We start from the raw sequence: 22,485 nt of genomic DNA, 5'->3' as shown, positions 1-22,485 counted from the left end.
AACTTGGCCACTGAGGAGACCCTGCAAAGGTCGGTGATGATTCTTCCCCTGATGTTCTTACTGGTTTCACAATCCAGAGCAGTCCCATTTGAGCCCAAGCATGAAGCATTTGGTCAGCATCCCAGGAGGGCCAGCTTTAATTCTTCCTGCCTGTCCCTCAGCTGGGACCGAGGATGGCAGGTGGATTTGCTGAGCAGCAGTCAGATGTGACATGGGTCAGAGAACAAGTGAGGAAGGGGCATTTAACATGTTTGGGTTCTTCAGTGGCTGGGGGGTCAGCCATGCAGGAAGTGACTTGAGTCTACAGATTTCCCATAGGGCTGGGGGTGTCAGCCAGCCTGGTGACAGGGAAGCCCTTGGGCAGAGAGGTGCAGGTGGCATTGCTAAGCCTTTGTACCAGCACAGGGTCCCTTCCAGATTATCCTCACCATCTGATATGCCTGCCCCACTGGCTGTATGGCTGGGGTAGACTACCTCCCTCTCTGGGCACAATTTCTCAATCAGTGTAACATATACGTTGGGGCTGAGAAATAGCAGTGCCGTCTATAGCTACTTCTTCAGAAGTTCCTATCCCCTGGTTAGAGTTTCTAACTTCTACTATCTGCCCATTAGAATTACTTGGGCAGGGGGGAGGGCGTCTTAAAAATGTCATTGCCCAGGCCCTGTCTCAAAACAATTAAAAATACTTGGGGATTGGGCTCAGGCAGCAATATTCTTTAAGACTCTCCAGGTGGCTCAAACTAGTAGTTGCTCTGTACCATCCCTGAAGCAATGTCTCTGAGTGGCAGGTGTGAGTAGCGCCATATGACCACTAAGAAACGGAGGCCCAAACAGGGAAATGATCTGCCCAAGGTCACAAGTAAAGACTTGGGGATCTCTGTCCAGAGTGCTGAAATGGGACGTCCCTGGACTCTGGCCTAAGGCTGGTGCGTGTGTTCCTGGGATCCCACTCTTATCTTCTCACAGATTGCTTGTCCCATAAAAGACATTTCCTCTTGTTTTCCTTCTTCCTTTCTCTCTGCATATCATTTTCTCTCTCCCTCACTCCCCCACCTCTCTCTTTTCATAAGTGTATCTCTTCCTCCCTCCCTCTCTGTTTCTCTCTCTCCTCTCTCCCTCTCACTTTCTCCCCATCTCTTCCTTGTTTTATCTTTCTCTCCATCTCTTTCTTTCCTTCTTCTGCATTTCTCTCTACTTTCTCTTCTTTTTGTCTCTCTCTCTATCTCTCTCTCTCCTCCTTCTATCTCTTTCTCTCCCTCTCTCCTGGCTCCAATCTCCACCTTCCCAGCTGCTCCCTAGCACCCTTGACTTGAACCTCTTCCTCAGCCAGTCCCTCTCCCTCTGGCGGCCTCCCCAAGAGCAAACACTGACCTCTAGAACAAATTCTCCTTCCCTATCCTTGCCCAGCCCTTTGGAGAAGTCTAGCTTCTCCCTATGACCCTAGATGGGGATTCAGAACCAGAGATGTCCTTTCCTTTTCAATCTCCCGCTGTAGAGAGATCCCACCACTGGGGAAAGTGGCTTCCCATAATCCAGTGGGGGCAATGGTTTCACAGCAGCCCCTCCCAGTGAGGACACATTCCTTCAATCAAAAAGCCTCATGCTGAGCATCTACTGTGGGCAAGATTCTCAGAACAGAGCAATAATGAAGGTGGCCTGACCGCTTCTCCCCTCTTTCCAGTGAGGGAGACAAAAAACAAGCAAAGAATTTAGACACTGATTTTAATTCTTTATCATTAAGATGGCCAAGATGTTGGGGTAAAGGATGACTCTGGGGTGGAACACGGCTGCTTTAGGTTGAAAGATCGAGGAAAAGTGTCTCCAAGGAACTGACTTTAAACTAAGACCTAAAAGATGAGAAGGAATCGGCCATGCCAAGGGCCAGAAAAAGAGGATTTCAAGTGGAGGGCACAACAAGTGCAAAGGCCCTGATCCGGGAAAGAATCTGATATGGTCAAATAACAGAAATAAGGCTCATGAAACTGGAATAACAGAAATAAGGAATAAATATCAGGAGATAAGGTTGGGGATAGCAACGGCCAGACTCTGAACGTCCTTGGAGTCTGCAAAACAGAGTTTTTATTTCATTTTTGGTGTCATGGGTTTGGGGCCGGGGCAAGCCTATCATCTCATTTAGCATGGTCATTGGTCCCTGAGTACAGTAGGATGGGAAACAGTGGACATAAGGACATAGATCATTTCATAGTTTTGGCTTAGATTTAGCGGTTCTTTAAAAAGTGGTCTTTTCCCCCTTCTCTCTCCCAACTCCACCCACCAGGGCTTCAGCAATTCGAACTCACCTATCCCCCTCACAGAACCTAAATCTAGGGCGCTGCCTCAGGAGGAGTGGCGATCATCATCATCACCATCATCACCATCATCATTATTTCCAGGCGGCTCTAACTGACATAGGGATGAAAGCAAGGAATAAATTAAATGATCCTTAATGGTCCAGTTCAAATTTTTGCCATAAAGGTAAGGACAAATGTATTAATCCCATAAGCATTTACAGAATGCCTGCTGTATGCAATATAGAGAGAAACAGACCCCTGAGTAGCTAATATGAATACTAATATCAAAAGCTGCTAACATTTATTGGACTTTTGCTAAGGGCCAGTCCCCTTGCTAAGGGTTTTACATGAATAATCTCTAAATCCTTATGATAATCCTATGAGCCTTTCCACTTTTCTGATGAGAAAATTGAGACACAGGGAGCTGAAGCCATCAATTAGGCAAATTAAAATCTATCTATTCCATCCCTATCCTTGAAGCAATTTTTGGCTGCTCTGCTTGCCCCCAACCCCCTAAAATGTTACCTTAGAGGGAACATATAGTTCAGCCTGGGAGAATCAGAGGTCAGTTTGCCCAAGTGAATTCCAATCTGAGCATTTTTAGTCTATTTATACTTGGCTTCTCTGAAATTATTTCTTTAAGTGTAAAAAAAAAAAAAAAGGTAATTGCTCAAGAAAGGGTGACTAGTGTAATAGTAATAGTAGTTTTAGAATTCATATCCATGTTAGCCCTTACGGGTAACTTCTTAAGCCCACGGGACGACCTAATTAATGGTAGAGTTTCAGGCACATTGTCAAGAAGAGGGGATAGTATGTTTTTGAGTGAAAGTCTGAGAGTGGTGGCTGATCCAGGGGCGGAAGGTTTCAATAGAGACAGCCTGTCCCTCTGGGCTGAGATAAGTGTCCATCCTCCTCCTTAGGGAGACCAAAGGGGAACCTCCTCACCGTACCCCCAGCACTGACATTCTCCCCCTAAGCCCTTCCTCAGAGCCACAAGCTATTTCACCCTTTCTGGAACGCATGACTAATAAGCACTTCGTCAAAGGCAATGTTCAATCGTGCTGTGGATGAAGGGACTCACGCACCATATATCACCCCAGCTGCTCTTACAAGCAGGAGATCGATAATCTAGCAATAGACATTTCATAATTAAAAGCAGACGACGAAGAAGATGACGAAGAGGGAGGAGAGGGTGGGGAAGGCAAGGACCCTGGCAGATGGCCCTGCATTTTCCTTAGCTTTTCGGCTCCTAAGGCTCTGGTGGATTTACCAGAACAATAAGTCCTGTTTGAGCTGTCCCAAAAGGCTGGCTGGAAAGGGACTTCAGTAAATTCACGTGGTCCGTCCACCTGCCTGGAGGCTGGCTGGGGATAAATGCTGCCATTTTTAGACTTCCTGAAGTGCCTTTTAAGACCCCACTGATGTCTTTCTGCATTACCCAAAGCTCACTGGATTGGATGTCCATTCCTATTCTCTACCCACCAGCTCCATCTCCATTCTTAAGTTAAGCTTACAGATCTTCCTCTAGGAAAATCTTCACCTCAGGGTCATTTGGTCCAGCATGGGATGAACATGACCTCCCCAATCTCGAGGTGGTCGTGTGGACCGTTCTGGCCAATAAGAGCATCCCATTCATTCTCAAGGCTGGAACAGTTGGCTGATGGATGCACATGTGACCTAAGTCAATCAAGGTAAATTCTGGGACTTTCACTAGAGCGGTTCCTCTCTTAGCTGGGGTTGGATGACAGAAACCTGAAGCTACTGTGGACTATCTTGTCATTATGGATTTAAAAAATACTTCCAGCTGGCACAATGGAAAACAAAGCTGAGAGATGGAAATGTGGGAAAAGAGAGAGAAGGAAACCAACCAAGTCCTGGCAAAATTGGTGGACCTCTGAATTCAGCCACGCATGAATCCGGGTTAGGCTTTTAGTTATGAGTCCTCATAAATTCCTCTTTTGCCTAAATTACTTTGGCAGTGGAGTTTTCCTCTCTGTATATTAAAGAGTCCTGGCAAATCCATTAGTCTTTCTAGGTCCACCCATCCAATAAATGAGTTGCTTAATGTAAAGGAAAATGCACAGATGGAGTTGGGTTCAAAGTCCAGCTCCTGACTGTACTGTCTACTAGCTGTGCGATCCTGGGCAAATTGCCTAAGCTTTTGGAAACTCAGTTTCCTCATCTGTAAAATGGGTACGGTGCCACCACCAAAGGGTCGTTGTGAGGATTAAATAAGATAGTATCTAGTTCAAAGGTGTCACTGCGAAGACCCACCACTTACATCACCACCATTTGCGGGAGCAAACTGCATCTGCTAGCATGCTCTGGTGTGGAGAAAAGATGTGTGGCAGCAACGCCTGCAAGACGAAAACGTATAAAGCTTAACTGAGGTCACAGTTAAGTACAGAATTAGCAGGAGGTCATCATGATGCTAACGTGAAGATAAAATATCATTTGTGGAACATCCAAATGGCACCATCCACTTTCTTTGTATTACCTTATGTAATTTTCACACTCCTATGAGGAAACCAAGGTTCAGAGAGATGAAGCAACTGTCCTAAGGTCACACAGCTGGCAAGCCTAAGTCCAGAGCCTGGGCCCCTAAGCACTGGGCTGTGCCAGTTCCCAATAATAAAGCCCGGGTCTTGGAGGTTGACCATGTACTGAGCAAGCCTCTCTAAGTATCTCCCCATTGAATCTTCTTACCATCCTTTTGAGACCCGTTTTACAGGAAAAAGCAGCAGTGCTAGGTGACAAGTATGCTTCAAGAGGGAAGCCAAGGTTTCACTGCTTGATTTGGTATAAATTGCAATTTTATGTTATGTATATTTTGCCACTATTTTCAAATGTTAAAAAAAATAACATTTTTAAGAGCACATATGCACGTATCCTTTGACCCACTGCTGGGAAGTACCCTGGGAAAATCACACTGATATCCTCAAACTAGAAACGACTTACGGGTCTATCACTGTTGTCCTGATTTTAAAATAAGGGACATACGTATATAAGAAGCTATTAATTGCTCAAAAGAATGAAGTAGAACTGTTTATGTTCACTATGAAAAGATATCCAACTATATTAGTAAATGAAACAAGACGCAGAACGACAACAAAACGAAACACCCCAAAGCAAAAACCCCTCCGTGGTCCATCACGTGCTCCCCATCAGCTTCACCCCACACCTCTCCTCCACGCTCCCGGCCCAGGGAACCTTTGCTCACCCGTCCCCTCTGCCGGGAATGCCCTTCATTTCCACATTCTTGAAAGAAATCCTCATCAGCCTCTGTGTCCCAGCGCCAAGCCCCGCCTGGCACAGAGGAGGGATGCAGTGGACATGCGTTGGATGCCCAGTGGTGTGACTGGTGAGGACTGTGACCAGAGGCAGTCCCTAAACTTGAGTCTTTTCCTTGGTCATCCTCCACCGACCCTTGTGAATTCATGTGGGGTGGGAGGGTGAGGGGATAGAAGTGACGTTTTCAGGCACCTGCTTGGTTCCAGGCACCATTCTGGGTATTTCCCTTAGATATGTTTTCTTTGAATCTTTAGTTTTGTCCTTTTATCATCCCGTTTTACATGTAAGAAAACTAAGATCATGGGAGAGAGGATTTAACTCCGACGAGGTTACCAGCGGCTTGTTGCTGGGTTTGGGGTATACACCTAAGTGTGAAGGAAAGGACAGTGGAGCAGCTGGTACGCCCAGCAGCACACCACGCCCGGAGCATTGAGACCCAGTGCTATGGTGGAGTTCTTACATCTGATCTATAATGTGTCATTCAGGCTACGCCGATACACGGGGACTGGCCACTGGCGAATTGACCCATGAACGACTACTCATTCACCATTGAAAGGGATGTGCATTTGTTGAGACGCCATGGGCCTTCCTGAGAGCTGTCATCCTGTGACAATATTGACAGAGTTTGTGCCTCCACCTCGTAAAACCCCAGTGTACACACGTGGGGAAAGCAAGCCCATCCTCTCTCACTGAGAGAATAAGTGTAAGGCATTAAGGAGACTCTGATTAAATAAACAGATGTTTTTAGTCGGCAATATAAGTGTCAACATGATCCTAATTAATGAATGTGTTAATGGCTGTTCTCTGTTTGAAGACAATAGTCACCGCCTTCTAGACTATCCACAATGACTCACAGGGCACACACAAAGAGCCTGCATGGGGTGGGGCTGCAAGCTGATATGCCCACAGGCAGCACCAAGGAGCATGCCCTGAGCTCACAAAAGGGACACACGGTGGTACAGAGTCACACACAGGGAACGTGCACCAAATCTGCAGGGATTATGCAAGACACTTGGGATGCAGGATGTCAGAGGATGTCAGAGGACACACGTGAATACACATTCACAACACACACCATATATGCACAATGCACACACAACATTTGGGCCATCCACACATCCCCTACAACAACACACAATGTACACAGAGCACCCATGTCACCCACACATCACACAATACACATACCGCATGTACCATGCTCATAGGATCCAACACCACCATCCACATGACACACATACAATGCAAACAAAACACCAGTACATGCAACACACACTCAGTATTCACGGAGTGCTAGCCTGACACACAGCACACACACTCACACACGTTTAGTATCAACAGTAATAATACCCACTGTGTGTATCCACCATGTTCCAGACTCTATAATAAGACATGAAAACAGAAATGAAGAGGGTAGAGTCTCTTTCCTCCAGGGTATCCCAAGCCTACAGAGAAGCCTGAGTACCTCCCTATGAGATGTATCAAGAGAACTCCTCTACATTATTTATACGTTTGTGTTTTTGTGTTTATACATATTTTCACGTGTTTCAACAAGGTAGAACATGGGAAAGGGTTGCTATGCAGAAAAAGTACTGGACAATATTGAGTTGTGCTGCAGACACGCAATGATCTTTTCAACGAAGATGTAGAGGAAAAGAAACATTCTGCAACTCTCCCTGTATTTAACCTTAGCAATGGTGTTTTTATTTATCTCAAAGGCTCTGATAGTGTGTAACGAAACAGCTCTCCCTTTTTACCCCAGCTGCTAGGAAGCTCAGAGCTATGTTTTTGATCCACACATGGTAGTTGGTTTTCATAGCACACATTTCTTTTTTTTTTTTTTTTGCTTTATAACAAATTTAATCAGTTATACATATACATATGTTCCCATATCCACTCCCTTTTGCGTCTCCCTCCCACCCTCCCTATCCCACCCCTCCAGGCGGTCACAAAGCATCGAGCTGATCTCCCTGTGCTATGCGGCTGCTTCCCACTAGCTATCTACCTTACGTTTGGTAGTGTATATATGTCCATGCCGCTCTTTCACTTTGTCACAGCTTACCCTTCCCCCTCCCCATATCCTCAAGTCCATTCTCTAGTAGGTCTGTGTCTTTATTCCTGTCTTACCCCTATGTTCTTCATGACATTTTTTTTTCTTAAATTCCATATATATGTGTCAGCATACAGTATTTGTCTTTCTCTTTTTGACTTACTTCACTCTGTATGACAGACTCTAGGTCCATCCACCTCATTACAAATAGCTCAATTTCATTTCTTTTTATGGCTGAGTAATATTCCATTGTATATATGTGCCACATCTTCTTTACCCATTCATCTGATGATGGACACTTAGGTTGTTTCCATCTCCGGGCTATTGTAAATAGGGCTGCTATGAACATTTTGGTACATGTCTCTTTTTGAATTATGGTTTTCTCAGGGTATATGCCCAGTAGTGGGATTGCTGGGTCATATGGTAGTTCCATCTGTAGTTTTTTAAGGAACCTCCATACCGTTCTCCATAGTGGCTGTACCAATTCACATTCCCACCAGCAGTGCAAGAGTGTTCCTTTTTTTCCACATCCTCTCCAGCATTTATTGTTTCTAGATTTTTTGATGATGGCCATTCTGACTGGTGTGAGATGATATCTCATTGTAGTTTTGATTTGCATTTCTCTAATGAGTAAAGATGTTGAGCATCCTTTCATGTGTTTGTTGGCAGTCTGTATATCTTCTGTGGAGAAATGTCTATTTAGGTCTTCTGCCCATTTTTGGATTGGGTTGTTTGTTTTTTTGTTATTGAGCTGTATGAGCTGCTTATAAATTTTGGAGATTAATCCTTTGTCAGTTGCTTCATTTACAAATATTTTCTCCCATTCTGAGGGTTGTCTTTTGGTCCTGTTTATGGTTTCCTTTGCTGTGCAAAAGCTTTTAAGTTTCATTAGGTCCCATGTGTTTATTTTTGTCTTTATTTCCATTTCTCTAGGAGGTGGATCAAAAAGGATCTTGCTGTGATTTATGTCATAGAGTGTTCTGCCTATGTTTTCCTCTAAGAGTTTGATAGTGTCTGGCCTTACATTTAGGTCTTTAATCCATTTTGAGCTTATTTTTGTGTATGGTGTTAGCGAGTGATCTAATCTCATACTTTTACATGTCCCTCTCCAGTTTTCCCAGCACCACTTATTGAAGAGACTGTCCTTTCTCCACTGTACATTCCTGCCTCCTTTATCAAAGATAAGGTGACCATATGTCCGTGGGTTTATCTCTGGGCTTTCTATCCTGTTCCATTGATCTATCTTTCTGTTTTTGCATAGCACACATTTCTGAGTGTTATATCTGGCACTGTCTTATGTTCCTACATGCATTTTTCTTTCATTCTATTTTTAAAATATACTTTTAAATGAATAAGCTCTTTCTGGAACAATATGGGATCAGAAAGAAAGATAGAGTTTAGTTAGATAGATGTATTAGGACAGTTAAGCTGCTGTAACCAAGGACCTCCATTTCTCAGTGACTCAGTATAATAAAGGTTTATTTCTTGCTCAAGGCACAGTCTAATGTGGGTTGGCATGACACGGGCCATTGTTCCATGCAATCATTCAGGAACCCAGGGTTCCTTCCACTGAGTGGCATTTAAAGTACAAGAAAAGAAAGTAGGATCATGTCCTACAGGTGTAGCTGTGTCTTTATCCCGATGCACAGTAGGACCTCAGGAATGACATACACTAGGACCCAAGGTCGTGTCCAGAGGAGGAAGAGGTAGCCTCCAATGTGCAAGAAAGAGAAGATGCCAGGTAGGGTCAGTCTCTGAGCTAGGCATTGAGGACATACCAATTCTGGGTCTGCAGAGAAGGTGAAAAGCAGATGGGCAGACAGACATCTGGACGAATCAACAGAGGTAAGAAATGGTGGAGAGTTTGTGGAGACCAGTGGGGACCTCCTTCTAGCTGAAGAGTGGGATGCGAGATGGTGGCGGAGGGCCGTCCTGGTGGAAAGAAAGGCAGAGCCCAGCCCAAGAGAGCCTTGAATGTCAGACACCAAAACCATCTCTTTATACCACAAGCTTTTAATCTATTAAAACCCAACATCTACTGGATGCTGAGAACTCTGTTGAGTGCTTCACTTGCAGTCATGGTATCCATTTCCATAATAACACCGTATGGCTCAGTACTACCGTGATCCGAATTTTACAGGGGAGGACACTGAGGCTGAAAGAGGTGAAGTGACTCACCTGAATTTACACAGGCAGAAAAGAGCACTGTCAGAGGTTGAAACGGTACACTTTCTTAATTGCTACCCTCCAGGGCACTCTCCTGTGTTATGGTCATCACTGTGGCAGGCTGGGCTACATGGGGAGATCAGAGGGCAGCCTGACAGGGGTGACCAGCCCAAATCTCAGAGTCAACCACGGTTCATAAACTCAGTCCCCAGTCCTGTGTGATGCACCTAAGGTTGGAGCTTCATTTTCCCCCACCTGTAAAATGGGGCTAATAATGCTTCCATTGCAGAGCTCCTACAAGATACAACATCATTTAGCCCAATGCCTAACACACAGTAGGGGCTGCATGAACGGTGGCCATTATTATTATTGTTGTTTTTGTTGTTGTTAAAGGGATAGAGGACTCAGGGAACAGACTGCTATCCCAGCCAGGAGACAAGTAATTTGGGAATGCTCTAGCAGAGGCTGTGGAAAGGGACAGCTGTGAAGGAGATTAAGGAAATTCACACGGAATATATGTACGTCTGGTACGTATGGCACTTTGGCAAAGACAGAATCGGGATGGATGCAGTCCTCCCCAGAAAGATGTGAACGGCATTTGGCATCCCTTGTTGTTCAAGCCAGGAGCAGTCCTGTGTGTGTGCGTCTGTGTGTTTCATGCAAATGTGGGCACGTGGAGATGTAAATTGCACACAGCTCAGAGACACAGGGGAGGGTGGGGAACAAAGAGAGGGACAGGCGCTCCCCCCCCACCCCAAGAAACCGAGCCACTGGGCATCCTGAGGGGCCGGAGTGTGGATCTGAGCCCTCTCTTCTACTCTGGGCCAGAAGCGGGCACTTGGCATCGATGGACTTGTCTCTAAAATGGGGCTGAGATCACTTCACATACCTTGAATCTGGGGCTGGATTAGGTCTATCTTGGAGGTCCCTTGTGGCCCAGGATCCTAGACCACTGAGAGGGGATGATTTGTACAAATAGGAGAGGAAGAACGAGTTCTAAGAAGGGGTCTCGGCTTCTTGATGTCTGTGGATTTGGGGGAGAAGGAGGGTAGATAGTGGCAAAAATATCCAATGTCTCAAGGAGACCAGGAAAGAAAAAGGAAGAATTGTAAGAAATATTGAGAAAAGAAAACTGGAGCTGGGAACACCCCTGGGCAGGGTTTTCCTCTTAGATTATGAGCAGAATCCCCTGTCACTGTGCCCCTCCCTGAGGTCTCCTGCCCAAGGATCCTTGGTCTCCAGTGACCCATCCCCCTTGCAGTGGGGATGTGATCCTTGCCAAGAAAGTGATCGGCAGAGACAACTGGAGAGGAACCAGAGACAGCACACCCTCCCCAAGACTCTCCCCTCGAGAGAGGGACCCCTGTTTTAAGCCCCTTAATGGTCCCCAAACAAAAGACCAGCATCAAAACTCAGGGCAACTAATCTGGAAGCTGAAGGATGGACTCCAGCATCAGCCTGGCTTGGGTGGCTGGTCCCGGGTTCAGCTTATGCAGATCAAGTGTCTTTGGCCCAGAACCTTCATCTCTTGGGGCCTCAATTTCTCCACCTGTGAAATGGGGCTGAAAATAGAACCTACCTCCCAGGTTGGAGGTGAGGATCCACAGCCATAACTTGTCAAGTGCCTGCCTCAGTGTGTGGCAGAGAGTAAGAATCCTATAACTGTCATTCACTGCGTCTCCTTTTGTCAGGGGGACACGGCCTCATTCAACCTTCTTTGCCGTATCTTTGGTTTTCTAGAAAGTCCTTCCTTCCTTTAGCCAAACACACGCAAACATTTTCTTTTTCCAAAACGTTTGTCTCCAGCTGCCTCTCCACTTATGTATTGATTTAGAAGATCAAAATAAAACGTGAGAAGCCGTAAGCTGTAACACTATTTTTTTTTCCCCTCGGTACACTCTGATTATGTGTCAACAGCAAATTGCAAATTATTTCCTCTTTATTTGTCAACTCCTTAAGCCACCTCTGGGTCTCTCAGAATGAGTAATTGGCTCTGGGACATCGTGTGACAATTGGCTCTGTGTAGATATTTATCTCCAGGGAGGCTTCTTACAGCTCTTGGGTATTCCAGGAGAGAAGGTACAGGGTGGCGGGGAGGTCAGACCTACATGATCTGGGGGTCTTTTACTCCCTCCATGGGATCTCTTTGGGGAGAGGGGTGACAGAGAAGACCACAGACAAGTGATCCAAAGATAGACCTGTTGAAAAAGCCCAACGGGGCTGATCTTTGTGTGCCATTTGCTGTCTCAGAATCTCTCTTGATTCCTGTTACACAGGGCAGAGAATACCTCCTTCCAGGAGTCCCCAAACCTTGCATCCCCAGGTTCTATCCTTAGAACCTTGTGAAACTCAACAATCTTTGGGGGCACAGGGAGTACGGGTGGGTATAGCTGCAAATTCCTACCTCCTCGAGTCATGGAGTTTTACAACCTCGGATTCAAATGTTGGTTCTGCCACTGAAAGAGCTGCAGAATTCTGGGCAAGAAATCTAACTTCCCTGTGCCTCTGTTTCTTCATCTTTAAAATGGGTATAGTCATAAAGCTACCCTGGAGACTGTGGGAGGATGTGATAATGTGTGCAGACAGGGTAGCAGCTTGCACAGAGCGCCGTTGTGGAAATTAGGAAAAGGCAGCTCTTCCTGGCAGAGATATTAGAGATCAGCATCCCCTCCTCCAGGATGCAACTTTACACCAGGGTCTGGGGAGCAGCTTAAGGACTGAGTCAGCTGTCCCTTGTCCCTTTGGCTGGGAGCTCTTCTGCAAGACCCACCCTGCATGGCTGGACCTGGCAGCCCTGCTTGTAAAGCACCCGGCAGGAGCCAGGCTCAAGGCAATCACTCAGTAACTGGAAGAAGTTGTGGTCACTGTCATCATATCTTATCGTTTGAATGATTTGACTCTTAAGACCTACGAAGGGCTAAGCACTCTGAAATTTTGTCATCTCTTTAACATACGGAGAACCTCCATGTGAATCCCATTTCCACCATTTCCTGGGTGATGGGAAGTCTTTTCCCCATCCAAACCTCAGCATCCTCATCTGTGGCATAGGAGACAATCATTCCCACCTAGTACTGGGGTTTCGATTAGACAATGCGTATCTCAAGTACTTGCAGTCCAGTGCCTGGCACACACTAGGTGCTCAGTAAATCTTAGTTCTTTTGCAGCAAGCAAAAGGAGACCTCCCCACCATGGCTTTTTCCCTTTAGCACAAGCATCCATGGTCAGTGTGTTTAGGAGACTGCGGGAAAAAAAGACATATCAAACTATTTTAGTGAAAATACTCTGCAGTGTGAGGCATAACCTGTTTGCAAGCCAAAAGCATCAAGTTTGGAATCAGGACACTGAGGGTCTAGTGCCCCTGATGCCCCTGACTCATCCTGTGACTTTGGATAAGTAACACGCTCCCTGAGATTTGGTTTCCCTTTCTGTGAACCCAGGGGTAGAGGAAACAATGGTTATTACATACTTTGTACAGCAGTGGCTCCCTTAATTCCAAAGAAGCCTATGTATAACCACAGTATACAAATCAGGCAAAACAGAGATGCTCTGATTGAAGCAAGGTCCAGGGAAGGGCCAAACATTCCCCCGCTACCCAGCCAAACACACACAATTTTTCTCACCCTGCAGCACCCTCTGATGCTATTTTAAGGAAGAACAGGGTTCTGGGAATGCAATGTGGCAGGCATCAGACTCAGACCCCTTTCCTGCTGAGATATTCCAAGACTGTGTTTGTGCTTTGACATCCACTGCTTTGTCACTCAATTCATCCTGACCTGGAGTGTGAGTGAGTGTGTGTGTGTGTGTGTGTGTGTGTGCGCGCACGCACGCCACAAACAAATGCTCAGAAAGAAAACAAAAAGAAGTTCCACCAGCCATTAAGGGGAAATTACAAATGCATTTTTCTCTGCCTCCGGCACATTAATAAAAGAGCTTATAAAGCTGCACGTGAGTCGAAGAAGGGCAGCCTCACAACAACTGGAAGGCGAGGAGGTGGGCGGTGGGGGGGGCGCTGCTTCCTGTACAGTCACCTGACTTCATGGCCATTCCCAGGCTGAGAGAGTCTGTCTGTGGCGGCTGCAGGGAAGACGACGAGCTCATGCATTAAACATCAGGGGGACCCTCACAATGTGCACTGTGGGCTGGGAGAAGAACAGAGAGGAGGACAGGCTGGCGGGGGTGCGCTTGTGACATGCCCCAGAATGGCAGTGCCTGTGGGCAGAGACCTAGAGATTGTTTAGTGAGGGCTCCAGAAAAATCGCTGAAAACTGCAGGGCGGGAGATGAAGGAGGGTATGAAATGCAAAAAGTGAAAAAATGTTCTAGTGTCTTAAAGACGGGGGGGGGGCCACCGTGGTCACTTTGTCTCCGCGATCATAGTGAGTGGTAGCTATGTGCCATGAGCTGTGGGCTAGATGCTGGGGGTAGTCATTGAAGTAGACAGATTTATGGGTCCTGATGCTTCACCCCTAGATGTATCCATGCCTTCTGCCCTGGGACTTTGAAGCCTCTCCTCCTAGAGGGTACATCCTTGTCCATTGACTGAGCTTGACCACGTTCCTCGCTTTGGCCAACAATGTTGGAATGGAAGGGCCACGGTGCTTGCTCTGGGATGAGACCTTAAGAAATTATGTGTGTTTCCAATTTTTCTCTTGCACCTCTGCCCTCGCATGTTCTGGTTGGATTGCTGGCCCACAGAGGATGACACACATGCGGAGCTGAGCCAGACACCACCTGCAGCTCAGAGCTGCCCCAGCTGACTCACAAGATAAAACTAGATGAGAACTAAATTCCTATTGTTGCATGCAACTGAGATTTAGTGGCTGTTTGTTATGCAGCAACAGCTGACTGATACAGTTATATATGAAGTCATGCATTTTATTCACCTACTCATTCACTCAGTAATTATTTACTGATGCCTCCATGCCAGGCATTTGGTAGGCAGCAGGGATAGAATGGTTAATAAGAAATCTGTGAAAATGGGCAGAGATTTCAGATTTATTAATTTAAGGATTAAACACCTACCATGTGCCAGGCATGAAAATAAGTGTTGCAATTACACTGGCAAACAAAATACATAAGGCCCTACACTCAAGATGCTTACAGACAGCAGATAAAACAAACAACAAAACAGAAAATTTCGAAAAACCCCTGACTGAGAAGCTTGTCTCTTCCTTTTAAACTAGCCACTGTCCAGCAGAAAAGGTGAGAAAAGCAGTAGACCTTTATACTAGGAAGTGTTAAGAACTAGGACGAGATACCTACAGGCAGCTCAGAGGAAGGGACTCTAGGAGCCTCGGGTTGGAGACAGGAAGTAGGTAGGTGAGAGAAGGTTTCTCAGGGCACAACATATCTGAGCTGAGCACTGAAGTTCAAGAAGTTTGCAGACAAAGAGAGGAAGGGCAAGGATGGAGCGCCAGGCAGAAGGTGCAGCAAGAACAAGGTAGGGAGGCAGGAAAGAGCATGGTGCCTGAGGGCTAACACAAACGTCTGCATTTTATCGTAAAATAGAGTGTAAGAGGGAGAGGCAAGAGATTAGGGGCTGAGAGGGACCAGAGCATGAAGGAGTTTGGATGCCAAGCTGAGATGCTTGGACTTGATCCAAAGAAGGGAAATAGCCACAAAAGGGTTTGATACCCGGCTGCCATCTGAGAGTTTTAGAAAGGTGGAGGGGCTGGGGTGAGACCAGAGGCAAGGAGGCCAGGAGGAGGCTGAGCAGCAGTCCAGGAGAGGAAGGAGGACACCCACACTGGGGCAACATGGGGATAAGAGATGGCCCCACCCTTGAAATGATGGAATCAGAGACTGTACAGCTGGGCGTGTCCTGGGACCACCAAGTTCCATCTACTCCGTTTGCAAAAACTGGGTCTTAGAGAGGGTGGTGACCTACACGTAAGTCTCACAGCAGATGAGTTTAGGGCTTGGGACTGGACTCGAGACCCTCATATTCCTAACCCCAAGTTCACTCCACAACACCACTGTGTCCCAATCTCTACCATTCGATTAATAATGATAATTACAAGAACAATAACAATTACTATGACCCAACTACTGAGCCCCTGCTATGTGCTAGGCTCTGTGCTCAGCACATTGTGTGTAAAATCTCACTGAATCCTCCCAACACTCTGAAGGGTCAGAACTCCCCATTTTACAGATGAGAAACCTGAGGATCAGGAGGTGAAGTCACCTGAAGTTGAGCCTCAGTGTCTGTCTTAGTCTGTTTGGGCTGCTATAATAAAATATAAAAGGCTGGGTGGCTTAAAGGATAGATTTACTTCTCACAGTTTTGGAGGCTTGGAAATTCAAGATCAAGGTGCTGGCAGATTCTGTCTCTGGTGAGGGCTCTTGTCCTGGCTTGTAGATGGCTGCCTCCTCATTGTGTGTGACACAAGAGGGAGGGAGGGAGGGAGGGAGGGAGGGAGGGAGAGAGAGAGAGAGAGTGTGTGTGTGTGTGTGAGAGAGAGAGAGAGAGAGAGAGATCTGCCTTCTTATTATTAGGACGCTAATCTCATTATGGGGGACCCACCTTCATGACCTCATCTAAACCTATTTGCCTCCTAGAGGCCCCATCTCCAAATACCACCACATGGGGGTTAGGGCTTCAACACTGGAATTTGAAGGGGGAACACAAACATTCCATCCATAACAGTATCTTCATGGGGGATAACTGTGCAGCTCCTGTATAGAATTATGGCCAAGGGCTAAATGAAGTGAGGAGTGTAAGTGCCTGGAACCTAGAAAGCTTTCAGCAAAGGAGAGTGACAACAAAGATGATGACAGTGACAGTGATGATGGTGACGATGATGATGATGGAAAAAGTCAGCTCTGTACCCTGGTCTTGACTCCACTGGGTGACTTTTGGCAAATCACCTAACTCTCTGGGCCTCCGTCTCCCCCATCATTCTAATGAAGACTTTAGCCTAAGGCAGTGATTCTCAGGGTGTGGCTCCTGGCTAGCAGCATCACTGTCACTTGGGAGCTTATTGGAAATGTGCATTTCTGAGCCCTCCCTGGACCAACTCTGAAACTCTGGGAGGAGCACTCAGCAATCTGTGTTTAACAAGTCCTCCTGGTAAGTCTGATGCATGTTCAAGTTTGATCTGGTCTACACATGAATGATTTTTCAATTTTTAAAAAATGACATAAAAGCTTTCTTGTAAACAAAATCGGGAGAAGGCAGGTACATAAAGCAGATAAAAGTGGCAGTGCTAGGCTGGAGCAGAAAGCAGCGCCCACAGCTCTGCCCATTCTCCCACCCTTGCCCACGTGAAGGCCAAGGGGAGGTGGAAGCTCTCTCCACCCTGTGTCAATTCCTCCTGCCAACCAGAGCCCCATGCTCCCCGTCCACCCGCCTCCCACCCTCCCAGCCTCCATTCCCGTTGACATGCTCGGTAAAGTATGGATTTGTTGTGGCCTCCTGCAACCTGGTCTATTTCTTCTCTCCCTCTTTATTTTTTTTAAAAATAGGTTTGAGCCTGTAATTCAGTTAATTATTTCCCAGAGCGCCGGTTTGGTGGCTATGGCACAGCACGAGTCAGGGGAACAGGAGACAGGTCCTCAGAAGCTTCTTTCCAGAAAATCTAATTTCATCATTGAGAAATCTTCTGTCTTAAGCAGGCTCCGCCACCACCATAAATTTACATATTCTATATGCCGCTGCCAGAACGCACTGGGCCCTATTTGCATAATGCTGCTGGAGGGGCTGGCACTTCTCTTGAACCCAAATGCAGGGAGAGCAAGGAAGCAATTATTAAGCTGTAGACATTGGCAGGGAGAGAGGCCTCAGATGGATTTCAACTGCAAACCTCATTCGCCGCCTGGGCTGCTCATTACCCAAGGCCTAGATCCCAGGCTGATGTTGGATCCGAGGGCCGGGAACATTAGCGAATTGCTTTCTTCGGGTTATGTCTATAGCCAGGCTGAGGCCTGGTGTGGGGGAGCAGCTCTGGTTTTCCAGTGTTGATGGTTGGAGTAATCTTGTCCCTTTTCCACCAGGTAAATTTGTTTGTTGGAGGGTTTTGTCAAGTTGCCTTTGCCAACACATCCCTGCCCTTTTCTGTAACACGCTTCCGAACACCTACAAGACAGGTCAGCAAGGGTTTGCCCACCTCCTTCTGACAACTCGCCAGAAATGCTTAGTTAAGAAAATGATCTTCAACAAAATGCCACTTGGAAAAGGGCATGTGGGAACAGGGATTCTCTCATGCCGTGGTGGTCCTGCTTCACATTTATCCTTCTCCAAACTTAGGCTGCTGGAGAAGGTGGGGTCTTCCCTACTGCTGGCCTCTGAGAGGGTATAATCTTGTATACCTAGGCTCTGGGTCTCAGACTAGGGATCCTTTGATGTTCCAGGATCCACAGGCCACTCTCTGTAGTTTCTGGACCTTCCAGAGCTCTGAGCTTGACCTCCAAGTCACTCCATGACCCACCACACCCAACCTCAGTAGTCCATGGATGAAAATAGCTGCTGCTGACTTGGGGCACCACCTTCATTTTACTCTAGCATTGATGTAAAAGGCTTCTTTATGTTCTCAATACTCAAAGAACAAGTCATGAGCACAGAGTGAACTCCTGGGCAGACTTCAAACCCAGCCCTTCCTGACAGTTTTTTCAACCAAGTTAACTCATGAAACACACAGACAGAAACCCACCTGTCCACTCCTACAGGTAAATTCCATGAGCATACTTGCCAGGTGATGCCAACAAAAGCACTAGGCACACTTGATAAGTTTACCAACAGAACAAAATATCATCATGGGAAAGGTAGAAAGCTGATTGAGGACAGCCAGTGCTTTACTTCTGATATTTAATAATAGACTAGGCAACTTTAATCTTTTCCAGCAAACATCTGTTATTTCTGACGAAGTGGAAATACATTTGCAAATACCAGTTTCACTTCTGGCAGCCTTGATGCTCAAAATTGGTGGAGTTCATCAGAAATGCCATGACATCAGAGATGACCCGTGGCATGAAAAGTTCACTCCAAGCCAGTATTTGAACAGAGACCCAGTTGTAAGAAATTTGAAACAGCAGGTCTTTCCACTGCGAAAAAAAAAAAATTAAGCATCTCCACTTACTAAGAGGTACCATCTCCTCAAAAGACCTCAACATTTTGTCCTCAGCACTGACTGTCTCATTGCAAGAATTTGGAGGGAATTCACTTTTTCCATGATTGCGTCCAACAGTGAATTATCTCTCCAAGAAAAGGAGATTGCTCCTGATTAGCCAAACCCAGGACTTCAAAAGCACAAATCGTGACTTTTCCAAAGGAAACCATTTTGGCGCATAACTGGGGTTAGTCCTTCAGAGCAACAGATGGTCTTTAAAATTAGAATCCAGGGTGCAGATGTGGGTGTGTCCTCAAGCAAGTCCTTACCATTTCTAAGCCTCAGTTTCTGGATCTATCAAGTGAGGATGATAGCAGTACCTCTTCCTTATTGTCATTGGGGGAATTAGATGAGCTAAGGTTAAATAACCTGCCCAAAGTCACAGAATACTGATGGTCCAGGCGGGGTTTGAACTCAGGTGTGTTTGTTTAGCCACCCCGTTGCATGCTGGTACCCACCATGGCACAGCAATGCTGGACAGCTGGTGCTTATCAGTCATAGCAGCTGGCTTTCTGGGCTGAACTGCTGAGAGGGGCTGGGATAGGAGGTCTTCAAAGGGAGACATTCAAGGGAACATGGGGTTCACTGAACAAGTCAGCCTTGACCACTAGACCATAAGGCTCTGGTGACCACGATCCATGGGTGGCAGGTAACCACACTGAGGGCAGGAAGCCCAGCAGAAAATCCAGGGGACATCAGAGGGCATCCTTGGGTTCAAGGTCACCCACCCGCTCAGCCCTGGGTCTCCACTTGTCTGAGCCCCAGGTGTCTCAGATGCCAGGCATGACCTGGGGGGAAACCAGCTGGTCTGACCCATCCCTAAGCTGTGGGAACTAAGCTGTGGAGTCCTGGCCAGCAGAGGCCCATGATCCCTGGAGGACAAAGGACTCCTAAGTGATGCTGGGTAAACTGAGCTCCATCCGTCTGTATCTGAGGGAGGAGGGAGGTGGAAGTTATGGTAGTGAGGGAAGGGAGAGCAAAATTCAGAAAAGTGTTCACCTGAGAATGACATGACCTGCAGATGCAGATCGGGAGTGCACACGTGGGCAGGTCTACGCTGAGGATGGAGCGTCTTGGTGCACATGCGTGCAAGATTCCCTGGGCACGTGTGAGTGTGAATGTAAATGCCGGGAAGGTGGGGGCTGTGTCTATCTCTCTCACTGCTGAATTCCCAGCACCTGGTGCATGGTGCGAGATCAATAAACATTTGTAGAGTGAATGCATAAATGTGTGCTTGCGTGGAAAGGTTAAAATTATCTGTTTTCTAACTTGACAATCTGTTATTTGAGCTTTCTGCCCAGGAAATACATTGAGAAAATGCTTGGCATGGTGATCTACACCCACCATTTCTTTTTTTATTTATTTTAAAATTTTTATCGATGAACAACATACATACACAGAAGTGTGCACATCATCTGTATACATTTTAATGGATTGTCACGAAATGAACACCCATTGCCACCCAGATGGAGAATAAGCAGAACATTTCCAGCACCCATAAGCTGCCACGTGCCCTGTTTAGTTACTATCCTCCACAGGTAACCTGTCTTCCAGCCATGTAGAATAGTTCTGCTTGTCTTTACACTTAATATAAATGCAATTGTGCAACTGGTACTCATTTGTGTTGGCTTCTTTCATTCAAAATTTTGTTTGTGAAAATCATCCACATTGCCCAGGGAAGCTGTAGACTGCTTATTTTCATTTTTATATAGCAAGGGTTGGCAAATTTGTTCTGGAAAGGGCCAGAGAGTAAATACTTGAGGATCTGCAGGCTATAGTATTTCTTTTGTAACTGCTCATCTTTGCTAGTTAGTGCAAAAGCTGCCATAGACTATATGTAATGAATGGATATGGCTGTGTTCCAATAAAACTTTATTTACAAAATAGGAAATGGTCAGATATGACCATGGGCTGGATTTGCCCATCTTGTTATGTGGTATACCTTTCTGGGAGTATGGCACAATCTTTCAGTTTAAATGTTGATGGAGATTTGGGTAGTTCTCAATTTTAGGCTGTTACAAAGAATGCTGCTGTGAACATGCTCACACACATCTTCCAGCACATATATATTTTCATTTTTCATTTTTTTGGGGTGTATACCTAGGCATGGGATCTCTGCGTGCTAGGAGGTCCTGTCAAATGAGCAATTGTAGCACCGCTGGTTCTTAACTAGTTGAGCTTTTATATTTTCTACAGTGCAACTGTTTTCTCCTCTTCCTGCATGCTGTTGCTTTGCATAGGCACTGCTTATTTCTGCCACCAGGACCTGCCCTCAGAGGCTGCAACTTCACTGCAAGGACACAGGGAAGACAGCTACCAGCTTGCACGAAACATGGCGGATCCATGGTGCAACCTGAAATTGAGGGGTTGGTGACACAAAGACCCACACCCAGCTCAAAGGAGCCAACTCAGATGACAGGTTTTATGAGCTCAACTCTTCTCTTTGGTACATTTGCTTTTCCTGCCATTTCATCTCCCACTTCCTTGACCACAATAACTTTCATCTCATGGCAAGCAAAGGGGGCCTTACCTGAGTGACTGATATGTGTGGAGGTTGTATATTTGCATCCCATGTCCTTGAAAGAAGGTCAGAATGTCAGAGCTGGAAGGTCATGAGCCCATGTCCTGCATGTTGTGAATAAGGAAATAGAAGTTCCATGATGGGAGGAGCTGGCCGAGGCTTCCACACTCAGGCAGGGCTGGGTCTGCCAGACTCCAGTCAGGAGCCTGTCCCTAACTCCAGGTCAATGAATGCCTCATTGCTAAGGGGCCCACACTGAAAGGGGCTGGCCAATCATCCTCCAATGGCTTCATCACTTAGAACAAATCCAACCCCTTAGTCCTTTCTGTTCCTCCAACATCCCAAGCTCTTTCCCATCCCAGGGCCTTTGCACATGCTGTTCCCTATACCTGGAGCACCCTTCCCCCTGTGTTCATGGGGCTGACTCCTTCTACTCATTAGGATCTTAGCCAGAGGTCGCCTTCTCGGAGAGGTGTTCCCCAATTGTCCAGTATCAGCGAGACACCATCCCCCTCCACCCACTCTCCATCTACCTCCCTTATGTGATTTTCTTCACAGCACTCAACACTGTCTAAAATTATCTTATTTATTTATTTGTCTATTCTGTGAGCCCCGTCAGGGCAAGGATTGCCTTCGTGCCCACTGCTCTATCCCAGTGCCTCCAAGAAGCTTGACGTGTAGTAAGCATTTAGAATATGTTGAATGAATGAATGAATGGACAAATGAATGGAAAGAGCACCTACAGCAGAGGCACTCACAATGCAGTACATCCTCAAGCAGTGCAAGCTCTCACGGCCACCCGGAGTAAGACCTCCCCACTATCGGCAACGGCTGCTAGTTTCTTTGTATATGGAAGCATATTGACCCAGGGCTGAAGGAACACTTGCAGTGATTTGTGTTTACTTCTCTGATCAATAGGTATCTCAGTGCTCACCCCAACACTATCTATTGCTGATGGTTATTAATTACTCTGCCTGCCTTTTCTTGCATCTCTTGACCCTTCGTGAAGTTTGTCTTTGTCCATCCTCTGCTTTGGGCATTTCCCAGGCCTGTGGCTGAAGTCAGG

The 22,485-nt window shown here is 46.4% G+C and overlaps 1 protein-coding gene across 11 annotated transcripts in view; it reads right to left on the bottom strand.

The window, feature by feature from the left end:
- LOC308626584 (uncharacterized protein) overlaps window positions 1-22,485 on the bottom strand; it is a 372,052-nt gene that overhangs the window by 182,134 nt on the left and 167,433 nt on the right. For 2 of the 11 annotated variants that reach the window (XM_081251809.1, XM_081251813.1), the window contains one exon: window positions 21,429-21,523. The exons of the other annotated variants lie outside the window; for them this stretch is intronic. The gene's annotated coding sequence lies outside the window, so the exon portion shown is untranslated. The remainder of the gene's footprint in view (window positions 1-21,428; window positions 21,524-22,485) is intronic. 11 annotated transcript variants of the gene reach the window in all.

This window comes from Mesoplodon bidens, assembly GCF_964165515.1.
Source record: "Mesoplodon bidens genome assembly, chromosome: 13".
NCBI classification, from domain to species: Eukaryota; Metazoa; Chordata; class Mammalia; order Artiodactyla; family Ziphiidae; genus Mesoplodon; species Mesoplodon bidens.
The sequence above is the reverse complement of the archived record's forward strand: the minus strand, read 5'-3'. Positions and strand labels throughout refer to the sequence as shown.